This window comes from Lygodium microphyllum, chromosome 23 (genome assembly GCF_053477565.2).
Source record: "Lygodium microphyllum isolate KBCC chromosome 23, Lygodium_microphyllum_v1.1.10, whole genome shotgun sequence".
Lineage (NCBI taxonomy): Eukaryota > Viridiplantae > Streptophyta > Polypodiopsida > Schizaeales > Lygodiaceae > Lygodium > Lygodium microphyllum.
Window position 1 is genome coordinate 9,144,822 of NC_141157.1, and position 17,068 is coordinate 9,161,889.

Sequence of the window (17,068 nt, forward strand, 5' to 3'; positions counted from 1 at the left end):
TGGAACTTCTTGTGTACCATTGTATCTAGTGTCTAACAATGCAGCCTTCATGCGATAATGAGTTGGAATAGTAGGTAAATTCAATTATTTCACCAACTTTACAAAAATAAAATCATGCGTGCTTCCATCATCATGCAAAATAATATTTTCTTGACCATGCACAAAATATTTCATCGTTAAAGTATCTGAAGTATCGCCAATATCATCATCATCTTCAGTAAATATCTTCATGCTCTTCATCTTCAGTCTCTCCGAAGTAATTGATTTGAACAATTGGCTTCTTGGATTGACAATTCACTACTAAGTGTCCAGGTTGTTGACACTTATAGCAAACTATAGGCTTTGCTTTGGAAACATTATTGGTAATGGCTGGAAATTTGGATATGTTGAGATTTGGTTGGAAATATGGCTTAGGGTTTAAATTTGTGTTTGATGGTAAAGCAGGGAATCGAGTCTAGGGTTTACGAAAAGAAGAAGGAACAAAGCGATTTTGATTGAATCTTCGGAAGTTAGAATTGAATTTCTTTGTACCAAAGTTACCATTAGTTGAAAATTGTTGTGGTCGCTTTTCTCGTCCACGAATTTTGTCTTCAGCATCATGCGCTAAAGAAATCGTATCCTCCAAAGTCTTTGGCTTGAACATGTTCACTTCCGCATAGAAGTGACCAAGCAAACCGGATATATACTTACGCTTCTGGATCACCTTCAAGAACATCTTCAACCATTCGACGTTGTGGTAAGGCACTCTGGAAATGCTTAGTGTACTGCGGAATGGATTCACAAGAAGATTCCACTGTTTGATTGCTTTGTTATGTAATTGAGGTGGAAGAAAATTATGCAAAAATTTCTTTTGAAAGGCCTCCCAAGTAGTGGGACAATCAATACTCTTGCGAACAACAGTCCACCATAATGATGTTCTATCTGCTAAATGGTTAGTGATGCATTTGAGTTTATCTTTTTCAACATACTGCTCTTCATGGAAATAATCATCAAACTGACTAATGAAAGCAAAAATAAATTTTTCGTCATATTGCCCATTAAAAGTATGAAATTTGAAATTTCTTTTACTTATTTTACCTTCTTTTCTGAGAGACTGTGTGTCGAGTGTTGCGTCAATCGTACGTCGAATAATATCTTTGGGTTGCGCTCCGTCTTGATCAACAATGGATCGTTGAAGTATAGCCAGTTGTGCTTGCAAATTTTGATGTGCTCTTCACTCTTCTTGAAGTTGCATCATAATTAGGTCCAATTTTTGCTCCATGGTCAGTTGCGGAAAATTACATTCGTCCATAGAATCTTCAATGTTTTGTTCCGACATCCTACAAAATATCAAATAATCTCACACGCTCAAAATCTCGTTAGAAGGACAAGCACAGCTCAAATTTGGGTTTACAAGGCTTGCTTTAAAAAAAAATATGGCTTTTGTGATCTTGCTTCTTTCGCATGTACAGCAATTGATAATGGCGGTCTTCTTCCAAGTGAAAAATAGACTGCGTGTGACAGCCTGCTTGCTGGAAATCAACTCTGTCAAAGTGCAGGTAGGAATAGAGGCTTGTTGGAGTTGCGAAGCGGGTTCAGGATTAATTCGATGGGAACACCCGCTAGGAAGAAGGAGATTTAAGATTGAATTGAAGCTTTAGTATAAGCTTTAAACCTTAAGCTTAAGCTTTTAAAGAAAAAGCTTTAAACAAATCAAATTACTGAGACAGAACGACGGTAGCTTTTTGACGATGTTGACGGTGATTAGTACATCCTTCCGCCGCTCATCGTTGAAATTTGGAAGCTTAAGTTCTTTCTTAAGATTTTTTTAAAAAGCTTAGAAGCTTAAACTTAATGAAAGTTTCGTCTGTGTTTTCTCTGAGAATAAATGACTTGATAAAGGAGCTTGAGAAGTGGTTCTCTACCTCCTGGGAGAGATCCTTCGCTATCTGACAACACAACGGGGATTCTTCACCGCAAAGAACACGCTAGTATTGACGGTTCATTGCGAGACTGCATATAGAGCCCATTCATTCCGGATCTTTGCCTTCGCATGATATGGTAAGTGATTGGAAGCCCTTGATCTCAGCTTCTCTCTGATACCATTGATGCACAAAACGGATGTTGTATGCGTGCGCAGTGAACGCCGGAAGGTCCCCAAGAACAAAGAACTTTACAAAAGCTCATAAAGCAAGAAGAAAGGTTTGCACGACATGAGACAAAAATACAAATTGGGTATAATCTCCCCCCATGCCTTGTGTGAGCGCTTCACAAGGCATGTATTTATAAATTTATTAATCTCCAAGCTTAAAAATAGCCAAATTAACAATTAGCATGCTTTTGGCTTTTGTGTTTACTTTTGCCCAAATAAAGAGTAAAGCGTTTGGGCGTCCAAAAAAGTCAGGTTGTGTCCAAATATAATGTTCAATAAATAAATATTTAAAATCGAGCACCTATGCGCTTGTAAAATAATAAATATTTGACAAGCCCTTTAATAAATAAGTGCACCTAAATAGATATTGATACCATGCCTTAAGTGATAAGATGCATGCCCATCAAAATAATAATTATTCAAGGTAATTTGAATACACGCCATCACGCGGTGCTTTCCCAAGCCACCGCTGCTTGCTCTACACATCAATTGAAGCATTCACAATTGTTAGAAAATAATAAGATAAAACCCACAAAAGTGAAAACTTAGCAGTCTTCAACTACAAAATAATTAAATAGGTTGGAACTTTGTCCTAACCTTAATTTAATACGAGTGCACTCTAAAATCATAAATATCCATTAATTTAAATATGTATTTTGTGAAATCACCTACTATGGAATCACCCATATGCACATTAAATTAACATGATGTCCGAAAAGGATAGGCATCCCCGTCAACTTCTCGCACAAGGAATCTACCTTGTGTACGAGCCCCGGCAAATACATATAGTTTTACGGAATCCACTGAAAAATCTCACAGAATCCACTGTGGAATATGCCTCTAGTTTTACAGAATCCATTTAAAAACCTCACGGAATCCACCGTGCAATATGCCTCCTGGCATTAGACTTGCATAAGGATATTTATATGCAATAGAGCTTTATGGATCCATGTCTTTACATGAAGAGGTATTGTGATGGTAGCCTTATTATCTTGATACTTTATATTGATGATATGTTGATTACTGGGAGAGCTCATGAAGATTTGGATGCTTTGAAGGCTCACCTCAAAAAGATCTTTGAGAAGGATACACGACATATCTCACATATTCTTGATATGCACATCACGTGCGATCAATCTAAGGGACTCCTTTACATGTCACATGAGGCATACATACATAAGATGCTTGAGCAATTCCATATGTGGGATGTTAAGTCTATTGGTTGTCCTTTACCTTCCCATTGAATGTCAATCATGCCGATTATCCCCAATTACATGAGTAGAAGGCCGAGATGGTCAAGACCCCTTATGCATCCATAATGGGCAGTTTGATGTATGCCATGATAGCTACTCGCTGTGACATAGCGTTTGCAGTGGAGTTGTGGTACACTCTATGGCTATGGCTAGCTGGCGACATTGGGAAACTATGAAGGATATCACGAGGTACTTGAAAGACATTGTAGATATGTGCATTTACTATGGTGGCTAGGATATACTACAATCATGGGCTACATTGACTCCAATTATGCAATATATGCCACTAGTAGGAAATCCACGTCTGGGTATGTTTTGACTTTTGTTGGAGGTGCTATTTCTTGGATATCTACAATGCAGAAATGCATGGCCTTATTTACTGAGATAGAATATATTGCAACCACTGTGGCTTACAATGAGGCACTATAGCTAGGTCGTCTAGTGGTGGGGCAGACCTTGGTATTATTATTACTTCTACCCTACGTTCAAATTTTATGAGTTCTACTTAGTTGACCAAGAATTTGGTCTTCCATGCAATAAAGACAAAGCACATTGATTTGCGCTTAGAGTATATTGCACCTACACTGAGGCTTGCAAGGAGGCCCTATAGTTAGGTCATTTGGCTGGGAGACCTTGGTATTACTATTACTCCTACACTACATTTAAATTTTATGAGTGCTATTCAGTTGGCCAAGAATCTAGTTTTCCATGCAAAGATAAAGGACATTGAGGTGGTGGGGTAGATAGCAAGTATGTTAAGCTTGTTAAGATCTCAACTGACAAGAATCTTGTAGATTTGCTTACTAAAATTCTCTCAGCGGAACATTTTGTCTTCCTTAGGCAAATGATAGACATAGGATGGGATGACATCTATTCCTTAACTTGTTGTACTTGATGTACATTTGTACTTTGTTACTTTTTTTCCTTATTCTATCCTCACTCGAGGCATATTCTCCTTTTAGCAGGAGGTTGTTGGGGCTAAAGGCACATGTGCATATATCACCCTATATTTACTACACACACCGTGACTGCACACTTGTATACTACAAGTGGCAACAAGCCGCCATCACTATGGTGGTGAGTGCCTATCACTATCACTTTATTCTTTATTCTTTTAGTGACTATTGAATACCCGTAGATACAAGGCTTTTGGTCAAAGCCAGTACATGATGTATATTATGCAGTGTAAAAGAGTTGTATGAATGAAATTGCAGTTGTACATTTCCAATGCCAACAATATCCAATGACAAGTCATTTTCCAATCTCATAGAACCTGTCATGATGTGATAGTATTGAAACCAATCCTTGTGTAGGGATAACATGAAAAAAGCCCCTAAATCAAGCAACCAACATTGAGAATATGTGGACAAAGCTTGGGTTAACTGAGAAGCATTGAGAGACGAAGGTACCAAGATGTACTCATCTTTACATTGAACTTACTAGGAATAATGATGTGATCATTAGACTTTTCATACACTTTGCCATTGCCTTTCTCTTTGTGCTTATCATCATGCATCTTATGACACTATGACCGAATATGACCTTGCTTTCCACAATAATGACACATCATAGAGGACTTACAGCCAAGAGAATACGAGACTTCTCACGAGACTAAAACCTCTATGAGTCTCTATCACATGATCATTACCGCTCTTACCATCATGTCTACCACTAATAATCATTGCATGAGAAGTACAGATTGTATCAACATTCTTTTCATTTATCTCCTTTGTGAGTAAAGCACTCTCAATATCTTGGAGTTTCAAGCTATCCTTAGGCATCTTAGCATACATGGTTGTATGAAAAGTGTCCCATGACTCGAGGAGTGTCACAAGTAAGAACAAGAGAGGTAGGTTATCCTTGAACTCAATGTCCTATGAAGTCATCTAGCTAAAAATTGAATGAAATTCATTCAAATGCATGGATATACTAGTCCCTTTCTTCATGCAAAGATCCATAAGCTATTTCAACTAATATGTCTATGATATAGGAGTTCTCTTGTCATAACGATTGCATATCTTTTCCCATGACAACCACGTAGTATTTTTAGGTGCAAAAACATTGAAATAAACCTATTTAGACAATGATAGTATAAGTGTGGATTTACATAGCTCATCCAACTCATCCCAATAATCCTAATCTATGCCTTCAAGCTTTACACTCTTGGTTTTCAATAGTTAATCTATTTCTTTTGAACCAATATTTGCCATATTTGCATATTCCAATAGGAGAAATCTGTGTCGTCACACTTTTTAATATTAAAAATAGCACTATAATTTCAAAAACTAACCATAATGATAGTATATCAATGCAAAATCCAAGAGAATGGATTGTTATAAATGACTATAAATCAACCCCCAAAACTCAGCCAAAACAAGGGCAAAATAGGAGGAAATACCAAAATATAGAGCTGTCCATCAACTGCAAGCAATAAATTGCCAAAGTACAATGTTTGCTCTCCAAGACAATGTTGAAATATGTAATTATAAAACAATGCAAAATAAAGACAATAGTATATGTCGATCCAACTATGGGCAAATAGCCAAAAAAGAAAGCTCTCACTACTAGGGATATTTGAGCAACAAACCAAGATACAAAGAATGCAACTAGGAGTGACTAAGCATAGGCCATTGGTATCGAAGATTGTCACAAACTCATAGTGTAAGTAAACCATACATCCCATAATTATATATATCATTGACAAACTACTGATAGAGGTAAATGTCCATGTCCAAAGCATACAGAATCAAATCAACCCGCAAGTAGGAGTAACTATATGCAATAGTATATAAGAGAGTATATACATGAACTAAGAGCTCCATTGTCTCAAAGAAACAAGCTCTACTAAGTAAGTACAAGCATCTCCCACTGGAAGCAATTTCAAAATGAAAAGTGAGCAAGCAAAGCTTAAGACATATACATCAAAGCATCTAGGAAACCTAAGCGCTTCACAAATACATCCGAGAGCATAAGTATATCCAATGAAGCTTTATATCATAGCTATATTTGGGCTCATACATCATTGTAGACATGTAGCACACTTGAAATACCATCTAGGCACAATAAACATTCAAAGCATGAATGAAGCTCACTATTATATGCTTACTTTCCAAACTATTATTACAAAAATAAACAATTCAATGAGCTAATAAAGCTCTAATAAGCTCAAAAGGTTTCCCAAAGCATTAATGCATCATATAAGCATTGCAAACGTTCCCCATAAGTATCGATAAAGCATAAACCAATCAACTACTTGCTATCCAAAAAAGAATTGTTCTATTCTTTATAAAATAAAGAGCTATAAGCTGGAAAGAATCAAGTCTATGAGTACTCAAATTTATAACTCTTGTCGTGCTCTTTCTTTCTAGCTATAGAACATAAGAATTTGATATTGTATACAAAAGTTTTGGCCAAAATATGAAAGTGTTATCAAGTTACCATAACTGTTCACGTCTTTATCGACTCAAAATGGATAGAATGGCTATTTCTCAACTCAACAAACACTCAACAAGCCTCAACTAAGACCCAGGAAGCTCTTCGATAAGCTAGGAGCAAATTGGAACAAACCAAGAGAAGGAAAGACTCAATGTATACCTCGAGAGTAATAAACAATGGCTGCCATGAAACCTTGAGCTAAAGCTTTGAATAAGCAAAGGATGGAGAAACTCCTCGAATATAGAGCTTGAGTGGACACACACAAGTAGAATTAAGAGCAAAGTAAAAGCTATGGCACACACACACACACACACATAGAGAGAGAGAGAGAGAGAGAGAGAGAGAGAGAGAGAGAGAGAGAGAGAGAGAGAGAGAGAGAGAGAGAGAGAGAGAGAGAGCATTGTAGGAACTCCAATTGTCACAATGTGTGACTGGCCTTCCCTAATTCAATAATCACTAAAAGAATAAAGAATAAAGTGACAATGATGGGCAACCACCACTTGTAGTGTACAAGTGTGCAATCATGGTGTGTATAGTAAATACAAGGTAGCATAGGGGCAAGCACCTTTAACCCCAATATACACTACCTTCTAGCAACTCCATTCACCTTCTTTATAGACCATCAAGCTTTGTGTTATGTTATCAATACACCATGTGGAACTTAACACATTGTAAGATAGTTACTCTTAATGCTTGATTTTGATTTCTCAATGGTCATGCATAAAAATAAGCAACAATATATGGTAGAACACATGTTAAGAGTTCCAATTGGGGAGCCACCACAAGAAATCATGGAAGATATACTAAATGTCTACTTGCTTTAGATTTAGCAAGAAATAAAGCTATCTAGAGCATACCTAATTCCTCACTATTAGGTATGTGATATTGTACACATTGCCAAATATGGATTGTTGAACTGCCCAATGGAGAAAGTAAGGCTCGCTCATCCTCATCAAACCCAACCCTATTAGCTTATTGTAGAATGAGTGTATTAATGGCGAGAGGATGGATTGTTGAGAAGATGTGCATGCAAATATGAGATGCTAGACATGCCCCAAGAAGCATATGGAGGAATAATAGGACACTTCAACGGGAACATATGGCACATAAAGTACTTCAAAGCATAGTTGTGGTGCACTGCCCACCTTGTTCAAGGACATGGCATGATCTATGAAGCTTTGTGACAAGCATTAGGGTATGAAAATACCAATCAAGAAGACAAAATGGACCTAACATTGGTGTGGCTTGTCAACCCTTTGAAAATTGAGAATTGAATTTAATAGATCCATGAGCCTTGTAGCTCAATACCTTCAAGCTCAATATTTCATATTATTTGACAAATGGATTGAGGCTAAGGCCACAAAGAAGAATGATTATTGCCCCATCAAAATCATAAGCGACAAAGAAACTCACTACTTGAATGAAGTAATTGCTCCTATCTACTTTCATTGTCATTCACAGAAAGTTGTCTCTATACCATGGTGTGCCCTATGTATGTTTTCCCTTCTTTCTTACAAGTTATGTTGTTGGGTCCCTTCATTGTCACTTTGGTACTAGATCTTAAGCTTTGTTCATGTGGCTATGGCTAGTTATTTGGGCTGCATTTGTTGAGATGCTACTAGTTGTAGCGGTTGAGAAACTTGTTCAAGAGCTAGGAGTAGGTGGAGCTATTGTGGCATGTTCTCTATTTGCACTTTTGCATGTAACATAGTTTCATTGCAATAAATAGCATTATTTTTTCAAATCAATTGCAATCGTGGACTTATGTTCTCTTGTGAGAGGGATTTTGAACGAGTCATTTAACTCTCCATGGATTGCATTGTAGAGTGCCATGTTCAATGAGAAGGTTGTATTCTCAATAGTGACGACATACATATTATGTGTATATGTGTGGTCACTATCACAAATGTGCTTAGTGTAATGTTTGATTTGCCTCTTTATGTTGTCATTGGGTGTTTGAGAGAAACATTGTAACCATAGTGGAGAAGCTCAATAGCTTAGGTAGAGATTTCCTTGATTTTCCTATTAATAGTGGCAGTGTAGGAATGGTCCTTTTAGAAGCTCTGCATTTTCCATTGCAATCTTTTTAATGAAATTTGTTTCTAGGATGAGAGAAATTTAGTAGCATCATGGAAGAGTCTTACCTTTTGCGAGCTTGTGTTGCTCTCCTTCATGATTTCTTATGAATGTATCCTTGCATAGGTCAATGAATATTTAGTTCTCATTCATATCGTCAACAATATATACCCAAAGTTGTTGCCTAGCATTGTTTGCAATTCCCATTTGGTGAGTGGTCATTCATATATAGTATTAATGGTGCATGTTCAACAAGGCTCTTTATTGTTCTCAATGCACAAGCACTTATCATTAGTGGTGTAAAGAAGGAAAATCTGAGTGAAAGATTCATTGAATTTATGTTTGTTAGTGTTGAATTGCATGTGCGTATGTTTGGTGCACTGCATCTAGGTTCATATTTTCTTTTGTAGGCATTTCTTTTTAAGCTAGTTGTACTTGTATGCATCCAACTTTTCCTTTCCAAATGCTTCTATATTATGTGGTACACCTCATCTCCATTTATATTGTCATATAAATACATGGTGTATCCATTCACAATATTAAAATAAGAATTTAGAATTTTTTCTAAAAAGGAACTAAACAATATACTAATCTATGAAGCATAAGGTGTCATGTTTGATTTATTTTCTCTTAAAAGTGCTAAAAGTGTTTTTTCTTTCAAAAGCCCTTTGTACCTATGATCTACGCACTTGTGAAGGAGCATGTTCCTTTTCTCCATGTGTTATGGCTCCATGGTTGGCATTGGAGTGAAAGTTGATGGATCTATTGTACAGACTATTTGCAAGTTCTTTCTTTGGGTCACTCTTGAAAGCATTATGTATGCAAGTCCTAGAGAAAATATGTTTCATGTTATGAAGGAGGGGTTTTTGAGAAATCATAGCTCCTTACGATTTGTGTCTAGTGAATACACGTGTGTCAACAAAAATGTTGACTCTTGGGACCACTTGGAATTGAGTGCTCTGCATTGGTGTTTACTTTTGTAGGGCTAGCTTGTTGTTGTTTAGTGTGTGGATTGTTACTTGGATTCATACAATGAGTCCATTTGTTCTTCTTTTTGAAACCAATGATTTTGCACATTGCATCGCTTGTAACACCTATTATGATTGCCTTTAAAAATATATACTCAAGCTCATGAAAACTTTTATGTGTCAATCAATTTTGTAGGGCTGGCTTATTGTTTACATTGGCTTGAATTTCCACAAAGCACACTTTGAGAGCGCAATATCTATGAAGGAGTTGCTTGTTGTAGTTATACACATCCTCTTTATGTGTACATATTGTGGTAGTTTTTAATCCACTAGCAACAATATATCTCTCTCCTTGATAATGCACTCTAGTAAGCATTGTGGGATCTCTTATTTTGAGAGATATGATGCATGATTGTTTGCAAGAATCATAGAATGGGTGGGTCATGCATATGCCTAGTTGGTGTGTGAAAGAAGTGATGTAATCTGACATTGTTGGCATATTGGGTTTTGATAGTAATAGATGGGGAGAGTTGTGTGAGGTCACCAAACAATAATATGAGCTTGTCCTTGAATGGGTCAAGCAACATTCCTTAGCATACCCACACTATTTGATGGACTATTATGTTAAACATTATCCATGTTAACATAGACATCTTATTGATGATGATTGCATGTGCTTCTCTTATGGCAATGAAATTTTCCTCCATTTTATGTAATGACAATAAATACTGTTGTGCACATACTAGGATCTTGAATTGGTAATGAATGGTCATGGAAAGATTACACAGCCTAGCTGCAGCTACTTTTGTGCTTCTTGTTAGAAAGATTGTAGGTGTAGTAACACATGTGAGAGATTTTGCCATTCCTTGGGGTCCCATTGAGAATGTGCAAGTCAGATGCTGCTTTCATTAGGTAGTCATGTATTGCTTGTTACTTTGCTATCAAAACATTGTCACTTGTGGTCTTGAACTTTTTTAAAGCTACAACATCTTTACTCATGCAAAGGCCATGGTGCATCTTTGATCCACTATTTGTGGATACATGATGTATATTGATGGGTTATCTTTGATGAATGGAATTTTTTGAATGATCACATTCATTAGTTGGTGGGCCTAATCTAATGCCGACAAATTTATTTGTGTGTACTCCACTAATGTGTATCTCAAGGTCTTCCTCAATTTAAAAGGAGGCCGTGAAGTTGGCATTCAACATACTATGACTATGGTATATTCTCACTGCTTATCAGCTCATTCTCTTGTCTAAAAGGGACTCATTGGAGCAATGTATTGAAGAAGAGAACTTTTGTCTAGTAGCTTGGGGTGGAAGTTGATAAACCTCATTGAACTTTTGTGCTCCCACATGATATTATCATATGCATGTTGCATAATGTCCATGAGGTGTAAGCTAGTTGTCAATTTGGTGATGTTGTAGGTTCATTCTATGGTAGTCATAGAATGTGAGGTTTTCAAGGTTGGTGGCCTAGTGCAATACATGTAGTTAGGATGCATGATGATGTCTCCTGACCTTATTATCTTTAACTAGCATATATTCATAGGGGATGTATTGATGTACTCAACAATTCTAATCCTTGTCACAATTGAAACATGTAGTTCAAGGATGCTTCAATATGAGACTTTCTTTGAGAGTATTACATCATAGATTAGTTTCAAATTATTTGAGTCCAATTATTGCACCCTAACCTTTTTACATCTTTAGCATTGATTTTTAGTTTAACCATTGGGTCTACTTTCATTGCATACTTAAGTAAAATGAGATGGATGACTTTTTGACCTGTTGAATGTCCATGGGGATGCCCCAAAGGAGAAGAAGTGTTGGATGGTAGGGGATCATGTTTCTATGCTCATCCTTGAGATGATAGTAGATGCATCTTTGTGTCTCAAGGTCTATTGTTGCTTCTAAAGTGTGGCATGGTGGGAATGGAAACCTCTACTTGCATTTTCCCTACTTATTTGTACTTCAAATGTGCCAGACTTGATGGCGTGCATGAAACTTTTTTGTTAGGAGTAGGCTTCTCAATCTCTACATTAAGTTGCACTACTCATTATTACCTAAAATGTAGGCAATGATCTCATTCGTTGTATTGTCAATGTATGCCTTATGTATCCAAAGGAAGACATGTGCATGCAATGAGTCTCTATGTTGCATCTTATACCTAACAACGTAGGGTTGGACATGTCCAAGACAAGTATCTTTTGCAAGGATATGTTGATTGAAGAAAATGTGACGTATGATATAGAATAAGGCTGTACACTCTACAAGGCAATCTTTCCATGAGAATTTTGGATTGAACTTGCATGCTATTGATTCCAATGTCTACATCCCTAACAATTTTACACTAGTGACTTTGTTGGTATAAATGCAAGGAACAAATATCTAGATCCCTAATCATCATCTATTGGTGACTTCATTGATTCTAAATGTGAGAAAGAAGTGTGGCATACCCCAAACATCAACCATCATAATTAGGTCCTTTAAGTTCCACTTGTGCCACGGTTGGGATCCTAATAATGATCTAGGGATGCTATAGTTAAGTATATATTGCACTATTTCTTTGTTTGAGCTTTTTTTTTTTTGCTGCATACTTCAAGTTGTTAATGTCACTTTGCAACCATAATGAAAGATTTTGTTTTTGTGCCTCTACCCAATTATTAGAAATGATGGGGTCTAATAATTGAAATGTTGTTGTTGTTGTGCTATTCACAAACATAACACCTTGCTTCAAGTGATATACATTTAGAAAGTAAGGCTCTTCCATATGTACACAAAGAACAAGTTGACATGTGCATCATGGTGTATTCATTGAGGTACATTGTGCCATCAAATGAGCCATGCCCAAAGGGAAACATGATAAAAAATACTACATTTTCCAAGGTTATGTCTAGGCAAGGTCATGGTGCATGTGCTCCAATTCTGTAACTTAGGATAGGTGATTCATAGTAAACCTATTGAAAGTTGAGAAACATAGTACAAGATTTTATCATAAAGTCATGGCAGACATAGCTTGATGTAATTTAGGTTCTACCATGAAGAAGACATAGCCAACACCCTCATAGATTTCTATTTCCACATTATTGCATCTTGCAGAATTCCAACCTCATGTAGTGTAGGGCATCCCTATTTGCAAGGGCAAGGGGTGGCCTAATATACTAAAGGTTTTAGAAAGAGATTGATGAAAGGATGCTCTTTATTGGTTTACAAAGGGAGGGCAAGCTTGAGGCAAGCAATCACAAGGGCTAGTTCATAGAGGTACCTTGTGGATAGGATTCCTCCAGAGAATGTATGTGAACGTTCCCAAGAGAAGCTGAGGTGAATGAGTATGAGGCCTTTGAAAGAGAGGGGTTGCCAAAACAGGGGCTACAACTTGATTACACAAAGAGAAAAATGGTCGACTATGTGGTTGCACTTGTGCTCATCCTCATAAAACAAAGCATATTACATTGCTTGCTAAGCATGGCTCTCCCTCTCCTTCAAATGTAGTCAAGAGCTCTTACCATTTTCTTAATGACTCTCGCAATTAGGTTGCATGGTTCCTAAGGATTGTTAACTATGTCTAATATCTCATATATAGATAATTGTGACTTCCTAACATTTCTCACAAGTTCTAGTAGTAGTCCTATGCTTGAAAGAGTATCTTCTATTACATTGGAAATGGGAAAAGGCAAACTAGTGTGACACAAGGAAGAAGAAAGTTTTTGATGATAATGATGAATCTACTAGTCATTCATTTCTTGATGGAGATTTAAGTTCCATTGAAAGTTTGCATGATGAGTTTGATATCCCTACTATTAGCACAATTAGATGGTCATGTTAGTATGTAAGGCATAAGGCAAGGTTGATTGCTAAAGGCAATGCTCAAACATATATAAATCATTAGAAGACATTCAATCTAGTAGCTAGATTGGAAATGATTAGATGTATGATTCCTTTGGTAGCATCCAAAGGTTGAAATTTACATAAGATCAAAGATTACCTTCATGTTTGTTGCATCAAGAAGAGATGTACATCAACTAACCAATAGGTTACGAAGAGATAGAACATCCCATACATGTGTGAAGATAAGTATAGAGGTATTATTATGATAGATTGTGAGGTGGTATGGATATAAATCATATCGGTTGATTTGGATATTGAGGTAAATGGTATGGTTGTCATTCATTGCAACAACATGAGTAGGCAACAACTAGCTAATAGCTTTATATTCCATACCAAGAAATAAAATATTGAATTGCACTACCATTTTTATGAGAGAGAAGATGCTTGTAAGTGAAATTGACTTGATGTATGTTAGTACATAAGACCATGTATTTGACATTTTTATGAAGACCTTGGATTGTGTAGAGAAGCTTCCAAGTTTTCAAAGGTTAATTAGAGTTGCAAAGATGTGGTTAAGCTTGAGGAGGAGTGTTGAGATGGCAAACTTAACACATGTGGATATTGATGATGGACGACCACCTAGGTAGATAGGGTCCTCACTCATCATTTATTATATTGGGCTAGTACATCTACTTATAGTTGGGGATAAAGGTGCCTATGCCTAGCTGCTTGTGTATTACTATACTGATAGCACTTGCACACCTGTACACTGCAGGTGGCACATGCTTTCTTGATATTTATTGAATGCAATTACCCTATCATGGACTTATTTGATCTCTTGGCTTGGACCTGATACTTATGTCTGTTAGGGTGTTGGCAATGGTATTTATGTGCTTCTAGGTTATGTTTTAAGCTTTGCTCAGTCGGTTATGCATCTAGCAATTCTCTTCATTTACCTGTAAGACCTACCATGTTCATGATGTCTATGCCTATTGCATTTATGGTTTTTGATACACTGTAGTTATGATAGTCTTCACTGCCTATTGTTCCTAGCTTCTTCCTTCTTGGTTGCTCACATTTGGCTGTTGGCATATTGTTGCAATTTATTAAAACAACATGTCATTTCAGTTCCATGCATTCTATTGAGAGCAGTCACCTAGACTTGACAATCTTTTCCTTACAATTTATGGACAACTCATTACTTATCTCTAGTTTCCTACTTGATTTAGTAGTGGTTTTGGGGATAATTTGTAGGGTATTATAGTAGCCCAACTTGCCCTTTTGTGTACTTTCTTGGTCTCATTATGGTTAGTGGTTCTTGTGACAGTGCTATCTTTAATATTGAGAAACTAGATGGGACAAATTATAGCTATTGGAAGACTCGAATATGGTAGGTTTTAGTGTAAAAACTAAATATTAGGCCACCAAAAATGGGGGTACCAAACTCGAAAACATTGTGGCTAGGGATTGGGATGAATTGGATGAGCTATGCAAATCCATAATCATTTTGTTACTCTCTAAGCAGATTCACTACAATGTTGGAATTGGAAATTATATTGCATATGACCTTTGGACACAAATTAGGAATCTTTATGACAAGCACAATCTTGCATTTTAAATGTATTGGCTGAAATAGTTGATGGACCTTCGCATGAAGGAAGGAACATCTATGTCTGTACACTAAAATGAGTTTCACTCCATTATTAGTCATTTAGCTTCACAAGGGATTGAGTTCAAGGATACTTTGTATCCTTTATTTTTTCTTGGCACTCTACCTAAGTCGTGGGATGCTTTCCATATAGTTCTCTATGCTAAGGATAGGCTGAAATTGTAAAATATTGAGAGTGTCCTCTTAACAGAAGAGGTGAATAGAAAAAATGTAGATGCTTCATGTATATCCCATACATTGACTATGAGAGGCTAGTAGGATGGAAATGGGCATGGTAGAGACTCTAATAAGTCTCAGTCTAGCACACATGGACAGTCTTGAAGTAAGACTTGTGGTCGCAAGTTCGGTCTTACTTGTCATTATTGTGGAAAAATAGGTAACGTTCGGTCACAATGCTATAAAACACGTGAAGATAAGCATAAGGAAAAGAGAAAGAGTAAAGTTTAAGACAAGAATGATAATCACAGCATTGTGTCTAGCAAGTCCAATGTCAAAGATTGAGGAGATTAATGTGGTGTAGCTTGATGTATTTGATGATCTTATTTAACAGCTTATTCTTTGGATGCTTCATAGCTGACTAATGCTTTGTTAGGATATAGTTAATATTAGTTAATAGATCCAAGGGCTTCCTTTCATGTGACTCCTGATAGAGAGTGGCTTCACTCCTATAGCAGTATGCCTGGATCTGTCCATTTGGGTAATGACTTGACATTGGAGATAGTTGGTATTGGTGATATCTAACTGTGTTTTGGTTTAGACATGTTCACCCTTCATGAAGTGCACCATGTATTAGTTCTCTTAAAGAGTCTTATCTCTATCGATACCTTAGATGAAAATGTCTTATCTCTATCGATACCTTAGATGTGGGAATCTTATTATTATCCATGGTGCTAAGTCTAGTACCCTCTATCCTTTACTTGTATTAGGGTTAGTTGACCATGTTTTGATTGTGGTTGCAGTTCCATATGTATCTCTTTAGCATCGTCACCTTGGGCACATGTCTTGGAAATGAATGAAAATTCTTAACCAATTTGTAGTATCTTCTGCTCTTAGATTATAAGTGTTTTGAGCCTTGTGATCATTTTTTCTTATAGGCAAACTGGTAGTACGTATAAAAAGTTTGGTATGAAATGTATGGGTAAGCCTTTGGCTCTTATTCATTTAGATGCATGCGGTTCCATACCCTAGGTGGTGCAAAGTACTTTGTCATATTCATTTATGATTACTCACATAAGGTTTGGTTTACCCTATTAAGGAGAAATCGGATGTCTTATCTACCTTTCAAAATTGGCTTGCTCTTGTTAAGAACTAGTCTGGGAATAAGCTGAAATCCCTAAGGTCAGATAATGGGGGTGAGTATGTCTCAAAAACTTTTGAGTGGTTTTGCAATGAGCGAGGTATTAAGCATAAGTTGATCACCCCCTACACCCCTCCCCAAAATAATATTTCTCAACATATGAACACAACGATTGAGGAGAGAGTCCACGGTATACTTAGCCAAGTAGGCTTACCACAATACTTTTGGGTTGAGACAGTTACTATTGATGTACACTTGATTAACCTGTCCCCTTACATTGCTATTGATTGCCAAGTTGTAGAGGAGGTATGGATTGGGAAACCTCCATCATATGCTCACTTGCACATCTTTGGTTGTGAGACATTTTGCCATGTTCCCAAATCGTTGGTTGTGAGGCATTTTGCC